This window comes from Mesocricetus auratus, unplaced genomic scaffold, assembly GCF_017639785.1.
Source record: "Mesocricetus auratus isolate SY011 unplaced genomic scaffold, BCM_Maur_2.0 Super-Scaffold_100015, whole genome shotgun sequence".
Taxonomy (NCBI): domain Eukaryota; kingdom Metazoa; phylum Chordata; class Mammalia; order Rodentia; family Cricetidae; genus Mesocricetus; species Mesocricetus auratus.
This window is the reverse complement of record NW_024429198.1, coordinates 43,160,558-43,174,616: the sequence shown is the minus strand read 5'-3', so window position 1 is coordinate 43,174,616 and position 14,059 is coordinate 43,160,558. Positions and strand designations below refer to the sequence as shown.

The window sequence follows — 14,059 nt, the reverse complement described above, 5'->3', positions numbered from 1 at the left end:
AAATTAGTGAATCTGAACCACATACTCAGTATAAATATATTTTTACCTTTTAAAATGTTGCCACTAGAAAACTCAGTTTGAAGACATGGGGTACATTTACCTCTTAGACAGCTGAGTTCAGAGCTGTGGTTGGCTGTAGCTGCTGGGGTGACCATCCTACCTGGTCTGCCAAAGGTGACCAGACGTTGACACTTATTGTATTCCACTGGCTGCACTTGGAGTCTCCAGGCTCCAGAGGTTTTGTATTTTGGAGACATGCTCTCTACTTCCAAGAAGATAAGAGAGTTCTGTAACTTTTCTCAGGCGGCTGCTGTGATAGTTAGCTTTCTTGTTGCTGACACAGCATGCCTGACATAGCCACTTAACAAGAAGGAAGGTTCACTGCCCTCAGTGTCTGTCCATTGCAGCAGGAAGATAAAGGCAGTTCATATCATGGCGGGCAGAGGGAAGGGAGGGAGAGAGGAGAGAGACTGACCTCTGAGCCAGCTGGCCCTTTCCTCTCTTCTCTCTGGGCCCCAAGGACACATTGCTGCTCACAGTCTGGACGAGGAGTTCTGCTGCAGAGGAGTGCTGGAAAGTAGACTCTTGACACCCCAAGTCCTGAGGACTCCCCGAAAGCCAGGTTCCCTCCCATTGCCATGGGCAAGACTGGGCCTGCACCCCTTTTCTTTCCAGTTCTTCTGAGCACCTTCCTTCCTCGGCTTTTGCTTCCTGCCCCTGGAGGGGCTGGAGCAGCCGGAAGTGCATTAGGATGACTGGAATGATAGTAAGCCACCATTGCTTCTCGAACAATAATGCCTCCATTCCCTGAGTTCTCGGGCTCGTTGTCTGGGGCCAGCATGGTAAATGGCTGAGGGGGGGAAGCAGTGGTCTTAGGAGTCTGGGAGATGGTCTCAACAGAGGATACCTTTCTCTTTTCTAGACCTGCAGGCCTGAAAAAGGGAGTGCTGTCCAGATCAGCTGGGAATGACGGAAACACAGGTGGACAGCTACTGATGCTCAGAACGGGATTTTGCTACTGGGTTGCTTTGGTCAAAGTACTCAAAAAATACTGAATGGGGTTCAAATGGGCAAGACTCCCAGGATGGTTTTATGGGCCTTTGGTTCTTGTTCTAGCTAAAGCAGACCTGGGTGAGAGGGCTCTTGGACTTTCCCTACTCAGTGTCCTGGCTTCAGGTTCTGTCCCTGAGCTCAGCTTGGAGAGAGGTGTAGAAGGAAACTGTGTGCCGCCATTAGCCATGTGACTTATTAGAGGTGCATACAGATGAGGTAATAAAAGGGCGGTTTACCACACTGCTAACCACACCCACTTTAGGCATGACTAAAGACATATACAGACAGACGTAAAGACGTATACGGATGTAGGCGGTAAATTACGTCATTAGCCAGGTCCACTTTGGGGCATGGCTAGGGGCATTACCGGGAAGGTATAAAAGACTGAACAACGGAAGTCTCGGTCTCTTTTTCCGGCTTTCGGCTTCCAGTTCAGTGGCAGAAAACTACTCGGCTCATCTGGGTTACTTGTTTGGTCTCTTGTGAGTAATTTCTACAATAAATATTTATTTTTACTTTCAGTAAGTGTGCCGTTTATCATTGCAGCATCAGAGAGGCTGTTGTATCTTAATGCCAAGGGTGTCCCCTCCTAGTGCCCGACATCATTTCTGTCCCTTCTCTTGGTTCTGGGATGACCAATAGGATGTGATAGGAGTGGTGTTAAATGACTTCCAGAGCCAGGTCAAAACCAGCTTTGCAGTGTCTGTCTTGATCTTCTGGAAAAGCCCGTGGGAATAGGAGCCACCAGCCACCGTGCTGTAGAGACCAGCACCCTGGGTGGCAGTGACTAGACCTCTGAGCCAGCTTCCTCCCCATCTGTCCTTCATGCTCCAGACCAACCCACAAGGCAGAGCAGCCAAAAGCCAACAGGTGTCTCCAGCCACTGCCACCTGGGCAGAAGGATCACCCAGCTGAGTAGTGACAGGGAATTTTGAGCACAAAACCGTGAGGTATGATAGAATGATCTTAGGCCACAATGTTTTGTGACAGTCTATTAGAGAGCAATAGGAAACGGAACTATCTGATGGTATTTGCCTATGGTCCCAGTTATGTAAAGGCTCAGCAGGACGACTTGTTGAGCCCCACTTGGGGAACACAGCAGGGGCTAATCTAAAACAAAAGGTGGGGGGAGACAGGGAAAGGGGAGGAAAGGACAAAGAAAGTAGAGAAAAAAGGGGAAGCAGGGAAGAAAAATCAACTATGAATGAGCAGAGGGCCCAGCCTTGCCCAGAGGATGTGGGGTAGTAAATAGGTTGTTCCTTGAAGAACCACAGTTCTGTTCCTCTCCAGAGGGCCAGTCTCGCCAACTCTGCTCTGAACACACAGACAGGACTAGTCTCTGTCCCCATGACCTCCAGGCCAGACATATACCCATAGGAGAAACCCACAAACTGCTCAGGTCTGTGTTAGTATTCAGGCATTATGCTGGCCTATCCCCTGACCCCTGTCAAGATGATTTTGCCAGTGCTCAGACAAATACCTAGCCAGTCTGGAGTCTTAGAGCTGCACATGCTTTTGTGAGTATTCAGGCAGATACTTAGTCTGCAGGGGTGTGTGTGTGTGTGTGTGTGTGTGTGTGTTGGCTGTATGTCACTACATCACCCACTGTGTGGCTGCATAAGGCTCTGTACGCATGCACAAAGACCCCTTTAAAGGAAGCTCTGCCCATCCCCCACTCTCCTCACTACTTCACTTTCCCTGTTGGCCATAAGGACCCCTCTTTACCCCCATCAATAAACTTCAGCGTGGGTTTGTTGTATTTCATGATTCGTTCTCATGGCAGCTAAACTACAGCATTGATGCTGTGAGATTCAGCAGGTTCTCCAGGCACCCTGAGGCTCGGGGACCCTGAACGACAGGCCACTTTCCAACTACTCATCCATCCACTGGGCTCCTTTGAACAACGTCAGCTACAATCAGTGGTCATCATAAACTCTTCCCTGGACCCGTGGGAGTGACCGTTGGTAGTCCAGTACCCCTCTGGTGTTTTTGGAAATGGGGGTACCCCCAGCTACCATCTTGAAGGCTACAACTGGCCCCTTTGGCCAACAATCACCTCCAGTCTCATTTCTGTCTCTTGGACCTAAGCGTCCCTTGGGCTTAGTCCCTCATGCATTCTTGTCTCTTGGACTCATGTGAAGGAAGATGGTAAGAGAGTCCATGAGAGCTCGAAATAAAGGCATATCAGGCATGTATTAGGAAGTCATTCATGAACGACTCATAAGGTAGAGAGCCGCTGTAGTCCTCTGCCCAGGAGTGCTGGAAGCTGCAATCTGATCTTTAACCACACACACACACACACACACACACACACACACACACACACACACACACACACAGAGAGAGAGAGAGAGAGAGACAGAGACAGAGAGAGAGACAGAGACAGATAGACAGAGAGACAGAGGGAGAGAGAAAATGAACATGAGCATGCTCCTTTTCCCTCTTACCAGTCCACACATAGCACCTGAGACCATGCCTTAATGGGCTGATACCCCAAAGACTATTGGCTCAATGAGTTCCAACAACAATTCCTCTTTTTGTCTAAAAAAGAGGTTCCTGAAACCTAATACAAAATTATATATGATAAGAACAAATATCAAGTATTGTCCAGGAGAAAAAAAAGGTAAAAAAAAATACACAAAATTAGAACTACAACCAACACGAACAACAAACAAGAAATACACACTAAATGTCCAGACTATAGGTAATTGGCAAACAATAGAGATTATTGCAACAGCTGTCCTATCCTGAAGAGTCTAAGTCTTGTACCTAAAATGTCTTAGTTAGGATATGAGAGGAGAGTTACTATGATTTTGTAGTCTTCAACCCCATCAAAGACCTGAGAAGGAAAGTAGTATTACCAGAGTAAGCAGGAAGTGCCAACAGGAAACTTCCAAAAGGTGCAAGAAATGACAGAAGCAGCTGGTTTCCTGGACAGTCACCCAGAGTCTCAGTAACATTGTAGCAACCAACTCTGGCTAAGGCCTAGAATGGCAGAGCATTTTCAGAAGCAGGAAGATCAAAAGACTGTCCTACCCTGTCTTGGCAAGGTTCAGCAGCTGTGTTTGCTTGTATCCTGCTTGTCCAGTTTGGACAGCATGCCTACTGTCAGCAGTCAAGGCAAGGGCAGTTCTTTGCCTAATAGGCCAGTTTGCCAAGAAGAAAACAAGCTCCATATGGAGTGTCTCTGGTGCCCAACATTCTCTCAGGATGGAGAATGCCCAACATTCTCTCAGCTTGGAGCTGCCAGGAGCAGTTTTGTCTCATGTAAAGAGAGTTCTAAATTATTGAAATATTTAAATACCATATTCTGTAGGTCTTTGAAGTGTTTGAAGATGAATCATCTGTGTTGAATACATCTCTGTGCATCTAGAGAACCTAACTGACATAGCTAGGTATGGCAAAGCATGGATGGCTATTACCTGAAATTCTCAATAACCTACATAGTTTATAGACTAAAGCTTCACATAAAAATAACCAATTTCTGGGGTCTTTCATGGAGTCTGAAAACAGATAGTTACAGTTTCCCTTAGTTATAACAAAAAATAAATTAGATATAAAACGTTAGACTCACAAACATAGGATAGATGATAGAGTATTTTCTTTAAATTTTGCCAAATGTAAATGAACTAAATTTTTAACTACAATTCTTATTTGATAACTGTTTTTTATATATAATTTTACAATGTTAAAGTTTAAAACCTTCCTTTTAAATTAGACAGAAAAGGGGAGATGATGTAGGATGTCCCTCTGTATGCTGTGACTATGTGTTTCTCTCACTGGTTGATGAATAAAGCTGTTTCTGCCAATGGACAGGCAGAATGTAGCTAGGCAGAAAATCAAAACAAAGACATAGGGAGAAGGAAGACAAACTGAGGAGATGCCGTGTAGTCACCAGGGAAGCAAGATGTAAGGGCATCACCAGTAAGCTACAACCACATGGAGATACACAGGTTAATAGAAATGGGTTAATATTTTAAGAGAGAGCTGGTCAGTAAAAAGCCTAAGCCATTGTCCAAGCAATTATAAATATATACTAAGTCTCTGGTTATCTTGTAAATGGCTGAAGGAACTCCGTGGGTGGAGAGAAACCAGTCCAGTGGGATTAGACTAGACAGAAAGAAGTCTCCCTCTACACCTGTCCTTGTGACAGATGAGCCATTGGGCAGCTTGAGCCATTTTTTGTTTGATCCTTGCTTGACAAAAAGCCAATGAATCTCTCTCTCTCTCTCTCTTTTTTTTTTCATTTTTCTGAATCACTCATGGGAAATGTGCTGACAAAAAAATATAAGCCCATCAACACCTCTGGGAGGTCTTTTAGAAAATTTAAAACCCCTACTCTTTTTTTTCCTCAATATGTGTTTTTATTTAAATTGGAAACATGAATGTTTCACGTGTCAATCCCAGCTCCCTCTCCCACCCCTCCTCTGTGTCCTTCCACCAGCCCTCCAACCCCCCCCCACCCAATCCCCATATCATTCCCCAGGGAGGGTGAGGCCCTCCTTGGGGGGGTCTCCAAAGTCTGTCATTTCATCCAGGGCAGGACCTAGGCCCTTCTCCATGTGTCCAGGCTGAGAGAGCATCCCTCCATGTGGAATGGGCTCCCAAAGATCATTCATACACCATGGTAAACACTGATCTACTACCCAATGCTCCAGTGATTTCTGTGGCCTCCTCACTGGCACTACATTCATGGAGTCTGGATCAGTCCCCTGTTGGCCTCTCAGCCATCAGTCTGGGATTCAAGAGCTCCCCCTTATCCATTCAAGCTGTCTTTGTGGGTTTCACCATCATGGTCTTGACCCCTTTGCTCATCACTCCTCCATCTCTGTCACTAGGTTCCAGGAGTTCAGTTCAGTGTTTAGCTGTGGGTATCTGTCTCTGCTTCCATCAATCCCTGGATGAAGGTTCTAGGATGGCATATAAGATAGTCATCAACTTTATCATCAAGGAGGGGTTATTAATGTAGTCTCTACTATTGTTTAGTTTGCCAGTTGGTGTTATCCTTGTAGATCTCTGGAAATCTCACTAGTGTCAGCTCTCTCCTCAAAGCTATAATGACTCCATCTATTATGGTATCTCTCATCCTGCTCTCCTCTATTCTTACCTCGACTCAACCTTCCTGCTCCCCATGCCTTCTTCTCCCCTCCTCTTCTCCCCCTCTCTTTTTCCTGGCTCCCTCTCCCCTTCCCCGATGTTCCCAATCTGCTCAGGAGATCTTGCCTCATTCCACTTCTCGGAGATATCATGCGTCTCTCTTGGGAACCTCCTTGTTTCCCAGACTCACTGACACTGGGATTGTAGGCTGACACTCCCCTGATCCATGTCTAAAATCCATATGCAAGTGAGTACATACCATGTTTGTCTTTTTGTGTCTGGGTTACCTCACTCAGGATTAAAACCCCTACTCTTAATGCCATATTTAAAGGCTTCTAAACCCATTCACATTTGTACTCAGAAATGGCCCAAATACCCCTTAGATAACAACTCAAATAGGCTGACTAACAGCCCTTTAGACCCTGAAATTTTACCGGACCTTCCTAACTGCCAGTGGCTGGGTAGATGGGAGGAGTCACCATACACACAAGCAGTTTTCTGTCTCAGCTCCAGACACTCTCCACACTTCCTGTTCTCCATCTTTGTCCTTCTAGCTGTGCAGTCTGAACTGATTTAGATCCTGCTCACGAACCCCACCATTTCATCCTCAGCATGCAGCTCCCCCTCAGCTCCTCCAGCCTCCTCTTCCTCCCCAGCAATGGGTCCTTCCAGTCACCCGACTCTAGCACCTACTCACCCCTGCTGTTATTCGTTATGGAGCTGCTATGGGCCCCTGCCCTACCCAAAGCAATGAGGCTACGGTTCCCCCTTTCCAAGAGGTAGCCGGAGTGGATGGAATGGTTAAGGTACATGACCCCTTCTCACTGTCAGAACTCTCTGAGTAGAAAGTTCTGCGTTCTTATACCGCTAACTCTACCACTTTCATAAAAGAATTCCATTATATTACCCAATCTTATAGTCTCATCTTTTATGGTGGTGGTGGTGGTGGTGGTGGTGGTGGTGGTGGTGGTGGTGGTGGTGGTGGTGTGTGTGTGTGTGTGTGTGTGTGTGTGTGTGTGTGTGTGTGTGTGTGTGTGTGTGTGTGTGTGTGTGTTCCTAGTGAATAACCTACTCCCTGAGGAACACAGGCGAGTTTGAGAACAGGCCAGAGCCCATGCAGGTGAGATTAACGAAATTAATGTAGCACGCCCAGTGGAGGCGGAGGTGGCCCCTGGGCTTGCCCCCCCATGGGATTATAACATCACAGGGGGAGCCCTAGAGATCAGTTTACAATCTACTTCCTGCTGGGTCTCTGTGAGGTTGCCCACAAGCCAGTAAACAGAGAAACTTCAGGAACTCATTTAGGACAGACAGGAAAATCTGTCTCAGTTCCTAGAATGCCTGACAATATACTAATCTAGACCCCAAAAACACAGAGGGCAGACAACTCCTTATGACCTATTTCTTTTCCCAGAGCTACCCCAATGTGAGGGCCAAGCTTAAGCATCTGGAGAGAGGGCCCCTAACCCCTGGGCAGAAGTCTTACTGCCGGCCTCTAAGGTATGCCATGGGAGAGATGAGAAAGTCCATAAAACAAAAATACCAAAGGCTGGCCAAAGCCATCCCACCATCCTTGGAGACTGCTCGGACTCCCTCAACCCCTGGGGCTCAAGGATCACCACGTCCCTGCTTCAAATGTGGTCAGGGAGGTCATTGGGCCCGGCTTGCTCTAATCCCCATGGGCCACATCCAAAGTGTCAGGAGGGATACTGATCAGTGATTGCTCCCTTGCACCTCGTGGCATGGAGACATCAGACACAGACCACCCTCCCGTGGACTTTCTAGGTCTGGCCATGGATGACTCTAGGCCTCTCTTGACCCCACCACTGTCATCTCTGGCAGGGAGCCCCAAGTACACATCACAGTTTCAGGGCGATCTATCTCCTTCCTCTTGGATACGTGTGCCACATACTCAGTCCTGAGGGAATTTTGGGGACCTGCCTCTACTTATCTCCCTATTGTCGGGACCTTATCAGATGTCACCACTCAATTGCATTTTCAGGGGTGTTCCTCTCTCTCACTTTTGGTTGTTCTACCTGTGCCCGTACTGGGAAGGGATCTTTTAGCCAATGTGGGAGCTTCTATTTCTTTTGCTCCCCCCCATTCACCTGGCCCCAGATTCACCAGCCCCTCTCCTCCTCCTAGCCACCCACCCTACTGGTTCCAATATGTCATTCCCTCTGCCAGCCTCTCAGGTGGACCCCAAGTCTGGGCCACCCCAAACCCCTCTGTTGCTAGACACCATTCCCCCATTGTTGTTAAATTATAGGACCCTACCTGGTACATTATGCAAGCCCAGTATTCACTCCCACTCTAGGGCCTTAGGGGACTTAAACCTAACATCTCCGACCTCCTAAGAGAAAAACTACCTTGTTCTACATCCTCTCCCGTCAACACCCCTATACTTCAGTTAAGAAACCTAACAGACCGATTGCCTAGTTCAAGACCTCCTGCTCATTAATTCTGCAATAGTCTTTCTCTGTCACCTGGTGCCTGATCCCTACAGCCTTCTCTCCACCACCCCCTCAGGGACCTCTCATTTCTCAAGGATGGATCTCAAGGATGAGTTTTTTCTCTATCCCTCTCAGCCCTCAGTCTCAAAATATCTCTGCTTACACCTGGACTGACTCTGACACTCACCTCTCCACACAGCTCACCTGGACTGGCCTGCCCCAGAGATTCTGGGACAGTTCACATCTATTTGGCTGGACCCTAGCTTCTGACCTACTCTTTTTGTCTCTTCCCAAATCTAAATGCAGACAGTATGTATTTGATATTTTACTTTGCAGCCTGTCCTTAGAAGTTAGCCAGCCGGGTGGTGGTGGCGCCCGCCTTTAATCCCAGCACTCGGGAGGCAGAGACAGGCAGATCTCTGTGAGTTCAAGGCCGGGCTGGACCAATAGCCTCCAAAACAATACAGAGAAACCCTGTCTCGTAAAACCAAAAAAAAAAAAAAAAAAAAAGAAGAAGTTAGCCAAACTGACACCTCTGCTCTCCTAAATTTCTTGTCCAGCATGGGCCGTAGAGTCTACCTTCCAAGGTCCAACTGTCTACTCCTCAAGTCACCTATTTGGGACTAACCATTCTACCCCAACTCACAAAGCCATTACTTTAGGCAGAAAACACCTAGTCCAGTCTCTCACAGTTCCCTCTACTAAAGAGGAAATTGTATTGCTCCTAGAAATAGCTGGCTTCTTATGCTCCTGGATCCCCTCTTACTCTCTCCTGGCTTGCCCCTTACATGAGGCAGCCTTTGGACCCTCACATGAACCTCTCCTCAATCCTGTTACTCAGTCCTTTCAGAAGCTCCAGCAGGCTCTCCCAGGCTCCAACTCTTCATTTCCCAGGCCTAACCCTCTATGTAGCAGAACAAAGATGTCTGTGCCCTTGGGGTCCTGGGCCACCAGCTGGGACCTTCCTTTGCACCCGTAGCATACCTGTCAACACCTGTCCAAAAAAGCTAGACCTTACCACTCGGGTAAGGGCACCCTGCGTACGTGCTTCAGCAGCTGCTGAGCTCCTTATTCGTGAATCAAAAACAAACCTTTGGTACATGGTTAAGGTAGGGAGTGGTCAGTAAAGTTCCCTAGGAAAGAACAGCCACCCACCACTATCATCTCCTACAACCTGTCCCACCTCTTAATGTATAGAGTCTTAGAAACTCTACCTCCTTCCTGGGCTCTCTCTCTCCAGGTGGCAGTAGTAGAAGGTGCCACACTTACATTCCAATCTTGTCCACCCCTCAGTATCTCAAATCTTCTTCCTCGGCCCCATCTCGTTCTTGCATCGAAACCCTGGAGGAGCTACTGCTCCACCCTTCACACACACAGGAGGGCAATTGCCTCAGGCCACCTATACCTGGTACACAGATGGCAGCTCCTTTTTTTCGTGAGGGACCTGTAGAGCAGGCTATGGCACAGTGTCAGGTACTGGGGTGGCTGAAGCATAGGGACTCCTGCCCTCACTACTAACCAGCAGGCTGAATTAATAGCTCTCACCCGTGCCTTCCAGTTGGCACAAGAACAACCCCTAAATGTTTACACAGACTCCAAATATGCCTTTCACATCCTCCTGTCCTATGCTGCTCTCTGAAAAGAGCTCGGGCTACTTACAACAAAAGGAGGATCCATAACTAACTCGGGCCAAATTATGGCCATGCAAAAAGTCTCTCATGTCCCCAAAGCTATGGGGATTATTCACTGCCGGTCTCACCAGACTGACAGCTCCATTGTCTCTAGGGGAAACAACCAAGATGACAAGCTGTAACTGCAGCCCTCTGAGACCCAGACTCACCCACAGCAAGGAATCCTACACTACACATCCCCACAATCACCTCAGCAAATTCTGTACTTTCTACACCAGCTCTTTCAGTCAGGCTGTGTCTCTTTTTGTCAAGGCTCACCTCCAGCCCACTCCTGAAGACTGGATTTCTTAACAACTATTACGGCCTCTTGTAAAACTTGTCAGACCCTAATTCCAGGTATCATAGCCCCCCTTTTCCTACCCACAAGGCCAGGGGCTCCCTCCCAGGGACTGACTGGCAGCTTGACTTTACCCACAAGCCCACAGTCCGATGAGTTAAGTAACTCCTGGTCCTAGTGGATATGTTCTCGGCCTGGAGAGAATCATTTCCTGCCTCTAACAAGAGGGCTCAGACAGTCTCTGACCTCTGTCTCCGGGAGATTATCCCCCGATTTAGAATTCCAGCTTTGCTTCAGTCAGACAACAGTCTTGAATTCACCTCTCAGATTTCTCATACCCTATCAAAAGCTCTCAACATCCCTTGGCATCTCCACATTCCACACCACCCCCCTCAGGGAAGATAGAGTGAGCTAACCAATCCTTGAGAAACATTCTTGTTGTCACAGGAACTTCACCCTGACTGGGTAAAGCTCTTGCCTCTGGCTCTTTCCAGGCATAGGGCTCTCCCCAAAGGATGCCTCTCCATCTCACCCATTGAACTCATGTATGGGTGGCTGGTTCTAACCCCGGTCTCTCACCTGAACCCTCACCTTTCCCTGACCACCTACTCACCCCTTACTCTATCACTCTGTTCTCTCCTAGGAAACTTTACTGACCACTCTCTACCTCAACCATGTACCAATCCCTGTTATTTCCAATCAACATCGGGGATCAGGTCCTGCTCTCCCCTCCAGACCAAGCCCCCTTCCCTTTTCCCCTTCGAAGTAATTCTGGTAACTCCCACAGCCGGTAAGCTTGAGGGCCTCCCTCAATGGATCCACTTATCCCAGCTCAAACTCTTGACCCCTCCACCTCAATGAATCCATCTTCATACACAGCAACCCCAACAGGACCCTGTTCCTTAAGTTTCAGAGGGTACTGAGGTCAATGCCTTGTCTCCAGTTTGAGAAGAATGAGGTGTCACCCCACAACTGTTCTCTGCCGGATTGGGAACCCCATATGCTTTCCTTTCTGGCCCCTCCCCCTAGGCTGCTGCCCGTTCTTCTGTTTCTCCTAATCACACCCTGCTTCATCAGTTTCCTCTCTACACATCACCAATGACATATTAAAACCTTCTATCATACCAGTTAGCTGTTGTTACAGGACTGCCAGCCACGAGCCACAGAGCCGGAGGCACAAAAACTACCAAACATGCCTGGATGGTAAAACAAAAAACAAATGAATGAGCAAACTACCCCAGAGACATCCACACTCCGAGACTCAAAAAGGAGACTCGAAACAAATTTCAACACAATTCTTTACTGGCTGCCCTCAGCAGTCAGCTTCTGCTGAGCATCAAGGCGATGTCATGGCAATCGGGAAGGAACAGGTGCTGTAAGGTTCACTTACGCAAAGATCAAAAAGCTTATTTGGTGATAGGAGAAAGTGATTTGGGACGTTTGAAGAATGAAACATGTTCCAGATTTCTCTCTCTAATTGTGCCACTGCTATATTAAGACTCCAGAAATTCATAGTCTTGACATGGACAAAACCCTCATAAGCCATTAACCTGGCAGAGTTCTACCACTATAACTCTTGTAAGTTCCAGGGAGCTGATGGATTCACCTCCAGCAGCATCTTGCCAGGTCTAAGATAATCTGGATGGCAGTGGGACAACCGGCTGCCCCAGGACGTGGCCAGTGCTCCAGCTTTCTCAGGTCTCCCAAGACACCCCAGGTCAGCAAGAAGCAGTTGCGAGAACTCGATGACCTCACCCCTGCCCACCTACTATCTCCTTTTACCCCTCACCTTTTTATAATAAGCAGAAGGTGGTGATGGTAGCATTCAGGCATTATGCTGACCTGTCCCCTGGCAAGATGCATTGGCCGGCAGTCAGGCAAATAACTAGCTAGCCTCGGCATCTTACAGCCGAGCGTGTGCTTATCAGTGTTCAGGCAAGTACTCCGTCAGCCCAGGGGGCCCTACAGCTGTACATCACTACCTCACATGCTTTGTGGCTGTGTAAGGCTCTCCATGAATTCGTAAAGAGCCCCCCTCTTTTGCTTTTTTAATTTATTTTTTACATTCCAATCCCAGCTCCCCCTCCCTCCTCGCCTCCTCTCCTCCTGCTCACCCCACTTCTTCCTTCCTGCCTCACATCTGCAACTCGGAAAGGGTAAGGCCTCCCATAGGAAGTCTACTAAGTCTGTCCCATCATCTCATTGAGGCAGGACCAAGACACCTCCCCACCCCCACACCCTTGTGTCTAGGCTGGGCAAAGTATCTCTCCATATAGAATGGACTCCACTAAGTCAGTTTGTACATTAGAGTTAGATCTTGGACTGCCAGTGTCCTCATATATTGTCTCAGTCACACCATTGTCACCTATATTAAGGAGTCTAGTTCCATCTTATGCAGGTTCCCCATTTGTCAGACCAGAGTCAGTGATTTCTCACCAGCTCAGGTCAGCTGATTCTGTGGGTTTCCCCATCATGGTCTTGACTCCTTTGTTCATTTAATTGCTCCTCTCTCACTTCGATTGTATTCCAGGAGCTTGGCCCAATGATTAGTTGTGGATTTCTATATCTGCTTCCATCTGTTTCTGGAAGAGTGTTCTAGCTTCTCTGGGGTTGTAGTTTGTAGGCTGAGTATTTTTTGCTTTATGTTTGGTATCCACTCATGAATGAGTACATACTATGTTTGTCTTTCTGGTTTTGGGTTACCTTACTCAATGTTTTTTTCTAGTTCAGTCCATTTGCCTGTGTATTTTAGGATGTCATTGTTTCTTACTGCTGAGTAGTACTCCATGGTGTAAATATACCACATTTTCTTTATCCATTCTTCAGTCAAGGGACATCTAGGTTGCTTCCAAGATCTTGCTATTACAAATAATGTTGTTATGAACATAGCTGAGCAAATGTCCTTCTGGTGTGAATGTGCCTCCTTTGGGTATATGCCCAACAGTAGTATTGCAGGGTCTTGAGGTAGGTTGATTCCTCATTTTCTGGGAAATTACCATACTGATTTCCACAGTGGCTGTACAAGTTTTCACTTCCAACATCAATGGAGGAGTGTTCCCCTTTCTCCACATCCTCTCCAGCATGAGCTGTCATTGGTGGTTTTGATCTTAACCATTCTGATGAGTGTAAGAGTTGTTTTGATTTGCATTTCCCTGATGACTAAGGATGCTGAGCATTCCCTTAACTGTCTTTCCCCCATTCGAGATTCCTCTGTTGAGAATTCTCTGTTTAGGTCTATACCCCATTATTTAATTGGATGGCTTGGTAGTTTGATGTCTTGTTCCTTGAGTTCTCTGTATTTTGGAGATCAACCCTCTGTCAGATGTGGGGTTGGTGAAGACCTTTTCCCATTCTATAGGGAGTTGTTTTGTCTTGTTGACCGTGTTCTTTGCTTTACAGAAACTTCTCCATTTCAGGAGGTCCCATTTATTAATTGTTGTTCTCAGTATCTGTGCTATTGATGTTTTATTTAGCACGTAGTCTCCAGT

At 47.3% G+C, this 14,059-nt stretch overlaps 1 protein-coding gene across 8 annotated transcripts in view; it reads left to right on the top strand.

The window, feature by feature from the left end:
• The window catches only part of Tmem241 (transmembrane protein 241), a 193,313-nt gene that overhangs the window by 121,467 nt on the left and 57,787 nt on the right, over positions 1 to 14,059 (top strand). The gene's annotated exons all lie outside the window — the stretch shown is intronic.